The sequence below is a fragment of the Ailuropoda melanoleuca genome, chromosome 2, assembly GCF_002007445.2.
Source record: "Ailuropoda melanoleuca isolate Jingjing chromosome 2, ASM200744v2, whole genome shotgun sequence".
Taxonomy (NCBI): Eukaryota; Metazoa; Chordata; class Mammalia; order Carnivora; family Ursidae; genus Ailuropoda; species Ailuropoda melanoleuca.
In genome coordinates this window covers 6,967,834-6,972,076 of record NC_048219.1, presented here as the reverse complement: position 1 = coordinate 6,972,076, position 4,243 = coordinate 6,967,834, and the positions used below count along the sequence as shown (strand labels likewise).

The 4,243-nt window shown below is 58.7% G+C and overlaps 1 protein-coding gene across 2 annotated transcripts in view; it reads left to right on the top strand.

The window, feature by feature from the left end:
* The first annotated feature begins 464 nt into the window (after positions 1–464).
* AHDC1 (AT-hook DNA binding motif containing 1) overlaps positions 465–4,243 on the top strand; it is a 36,981-nt gene continuing 33,202 nt past the window's right edge. For both annotated transcript variants that reach the window (XM_002913320.4, XM_034647499.1), the window contains exon 1: positions 465–833. The gene's annotated coding sequence lies outside the window, so the exon portion shown is untranslated. The remainder of the gene's footprint in view (positions 834–4,243) is intronic.

The following is a 4,243-nucleotide window of genomic DNA, read 5'->3' as shown; positions in this document are numbered from 1 at the left end:
GAGGGCGGGCCGCGCGGCCGGCCGGCATGTGGCTCTCCTTCGGGGAGCCTTGGCAGCCCGGGCTGCGCGCTGCGCCGGGATGATGGAGAGCTTCTGGAATTTCCTGCAGCTGGAGAGCGCGGCCGGCCGGGGGAGCGGGCTGAGCGCGCGGCTCGGAAAGGGGCGCCTCGCAGCCCGACCCTAGGGGGCGCCTCGGCGGCGAGGGCTGTGGGGGGGAGATCTCCTTACCCGCCCCCAGGCCGCGGGAGTGGAGGGCTGCACACCTCCCCTCCCCCGCCGCTCGTTTCGGGTCTGGCGGGGGTCCAGTCCCGCCCCTCCCGGCCTGGGCGGCTGAGAGGGGCCAGGTGCAGGCAACGCCCCTCCCCCAGCCGCCTGGTTTCCCTCTCGGCCCGTCACCTCCTCCAGGAGTCAGAAGCTCCGCGGCCTCATCTGGGGGGGGGGGTGGTAGGGATCAGGGGGCAGCGCAGGCCTGCCAGGTAGCCTTAGAGGCAGCGGCAGCGGCGGGAAAACTCGGAGGCGGACCGTTCGGGCCCGAGAACGGCTGGGCTTGCGGACCAGAGCCTCCCTGCTCGAGCAAGAGGCGCCCCAGGGTTTCTAGGAGGGAGGCGAGGCCGTCCTCTCCCAACAACCCCCCCCGCCACTGCCCTCACCCCTCGCAACCGCGGAGCCGGTCGGGGGGCGGACGTGCCGGAAAAATCCTGGACAGTTTTCTGGACGTTGGCGGCAGCTTTCTTTGGGGGCGGCTCTGCACCTTGTAGGTCCTGAAGTCCAGAAAAGGGCTCCCGGGAGGGAGGGGGTTCCTTTTACAGGAACCCTGAGATCCAGGGGAGTAGGTAAGTGACCTCTCAGGGCTCACTACTGGCACTGTGGGTAGGGGGAGGGAAAGAGGTCTACCTTGCCCTTTGTGGGGGAGGGGAAGGGATGCTTTCCCACACTTTGCTGGTTCCAGTACCATTTGGCCTCTGCAAACTGTTGAACCGTTTGGCAACTCAGGCGCCTCCCTCGCCTGGGGTGGACTACCTCTCCCTCTGCCAAGGGTCCCTGTTCAACTTCCATTTCCTGCCCCAGCCCAGCACACCCTCACCATGTTCAACAAAAGCAGTGGGGATAGGTACAGTTCGAATCCCTCCTCTGCCACTCACTGGTGGTGTGACCTTGAGCTAGTCCCTTCACTCCTTAGTCCATTTGCTCATCTGAAAAACTAGATAATAGTAGGTAGGCCATGGCCTTGTGGTGGAGCTGAACTTGCACAGTGTTTAAAGCAATTACCGTAGTGTCTGCACATGGTGAGGATGGGAAATAAAGGGCATGTGTGTAATACACAGTCTCATTCAAAGCACTTAAAGTGTTTGAATCCCCTTCTCCAACAACCCTGCGAAATTTGGCTTCCCAAGGTAAGTAGTGGCTCTCAGTAAGGGCTGAGGAGGATGGAAAGATGTTGGCTTTATTAAGTGTTCACTTTTTCATTGAGCACATAGTTAACATTGTTCTTAGCTAGCTCCCGACTAGGGGAGAGACCTCTGAATATGTGCTGGGAACTGAAAACTAGGACAGGTCACTAAACTCTGTTAAAGCTGGAAGGGCCCTTAGAAGTCCTTCCTGCTAGGTTAGCTGTTAGTGCAAATGGAGAAACTGAGGCCGACACAGGGTGCCTGGTCTCCTCACAATACTCCTGCTGTTCCTAAGGGGTGGGGGTGGGGCCTGGCAGAGAGCTCTGGGCTGGGGGAAGCTGGGGCAGCCCCTGGCCTGGCTCCCTAGGGTACGGCCTCGGCTGGCAGGCTGAGAAGCTGGTGGAATTCTGCTTTCCTCTCCCTCCCATCTCCATGCTGACCTTTCACTCCACCTCTGTTAGAGTGGGTGCGGGTGGAGCCCAGATATCCAGATTCAAATTCAGACCCCTGTTGGCTCCCCCTTCAGCCCAGGATGTTGGGCCTGGGCCTGGGCCTGGGCCTGTGTCAACTCCCACCCTTCCCTCCCCTCCATGCTCCCCCCCTCCAGTTCTCCCTGTTTCCTGTTGTATTGGCCTTCCTTTTGTACTGGAAAGAACTCAAGGCTCCATTTGTTGTCTGTGTGAACTTGAGCAAACTACCCCACCTCTATGAGCCTCAGTTTGCTTTTCTGCAAAATGGAGTTGACATAAAAGCTACTTAGCAGAACACCTCTTTCCGGAGCATCCCAGAGGCTTCCTGGCAGAGATTTCTTTAAATAATAAAGGGCAGAGATTCCCTAGAACGTACCTTCAAGGCCAGGTATGGAGAACAGATCAGTCTTCCTTTACCTTTGGTTTGGGGGCTGGTTTAGGGATGCAGCTTGTGGGAGGGTGTGGGGGGAAGGCTGGGATAAGAGGTGGGGTGTGAGTGTCCACCAGGTCATTTTGGCAGTCCAGATTCGAGCAAATTTATGTGGCCCAGATTCCAGGGCTGCCCAGTACCTGTCTCTGAATGTAGTGCTGGGCAGTTCTCATGAACTCCGCTCTAGGACTATAGACTCCCTCTCCCGTTGAATCCAGCCCCACCTCCCTCTGCCTCAGGGAAGCCCCCCCCCCCCCCGCTGGGCCGCCCTGAAACCCCCCCCGTTNCCCTCCGTTTCTCTCCAACACACACAGAGCTCAGTGAGGAACTGCGAAAGAGAAAGGGGCTGGAAGCCACAGTTGGGCTGTGTGACTTTGGGCAGTCGCTTCCCCTCTCTGGGCCTCGGTTTCCTGTTGCATAGCAGAGGAGGCTGGATTAGTGACTCCCTAAGGCACCTTCCAGCTCTGACAGGCTCTGAGACTGTGTTGACTGATGTATCCTAGGAGATAGGAGCACACAGAACCAAGTCAGATGGGAGATTCCCGTGGACGTATCCCCACCTCCAGAAGACTGGAGAGCCTCCCTTCCCTAGACACACCATTCAGGGATACTGGCGGGACTGTGGAGGGCGGAGGGGGCATGTCACCCAGTGAGCGGTACTGCCGATTCCCAGGGTCCCTCTCGTCAGTAGAGAGGCCTGTGCGGAAGAACAAGAGCTCGTGTCAGTCCGAGGCTGTGAGACTGCTTGCTTCTAGGGGAAGGGAATGTGTGTGTCAGTGACCAGTCAGCCTCCAGGGAATGGGGGGTGCTCGAGGCAGCTAGCTCGTGGGATGGTGTGTCCCGATGAGCGATCGCAGGGGCAGTATGTTGCGGGGGGGGGGTGCAAGACAAGAAAGCTGGCCACGGGAGAGAAAGAAACAGAGATGAACCAGAAAAGCCAGGCTTTGGGTTAGGGCAGGCAGTGTGGGGAGGCTGCAGCCTGACTGGGAAGGTTCGGCACAATCCGACACGGTAGTTTCGCCTGTGCCTCGGTTTGTCGGCTTGTTTATAGTTGTTGAGCTGAACTGCACTGCTCCGAATTGCAGTTGTCGTGTTATATGGTAGGGGTGTCCGTGGAAGGGTGTTGTCAGGGTTTCCTGAACAGTGAGTGTCTGGCTGTTGGAGGGGTGTGCGTACAGGACGGTATTTGTCGTTCGGCAGTAGGCAGCTCGTGTCCATTTGGGGTGCTTATCAGGTTGTACTAGAGGCATAGGTTCTGGCTGTAGAGGAAGGTGTTTTCAAGCTGTGAGCGAATCCTGGCCGTGTTTTGGGTGCCTCTTCTCCCGGGGAGGGAGGTCTCCTGTCTTAATCAGTGCCTCCGCAGGTAGGAGAGCAGGCAGTCGCTAGCCTGCTCACACTTGCAGTAATTTTACCACGGTGCCTAAGTCAGGAACAGGCGTGAATTGACCTTTTAACCCCTTCCCCGCCACAGGATTAGACTCTGTTTCCTGTTCAATCTCCTCCAGAACCAGTTCCATCCCGCCTGGGGGGGCCCCCCAAGGAGCGGATAAGCAACACCCCCCCATCTCTTCTCTCTCCCCCCGTCGAGCCCTGGGGGAGCCTGAGGGCCAGGCTGGTGCCGGGTCTGGCAGGAGCTGAGGGCCCAGGCGGGAGTGATAAATATTGAAGAGGAGGGATTTCGGTGTGGGCTGGAGCAGCTGCAGTGGTTCGAGTGTCACACTATCTCTCCCCAGGTTTACTGACCCATTTCCATTCACGCGGCTGCCGGTTTCCTAGCAACGGCAACAGTCCCCCCAGAACAGGCGGAGTGTGTGTCTGCCATTAGCGACTGCCGCAACTGTGTCAAGGTTACCCCGCTCCCTGCAAACCCACCCCGGCGGGTTTGTTTTCTGCCAGCGCCTGGCACTCACAGTGCCAGCCAGGGAGGGGGAGGGGAGGGGGTGGGGGCCAGG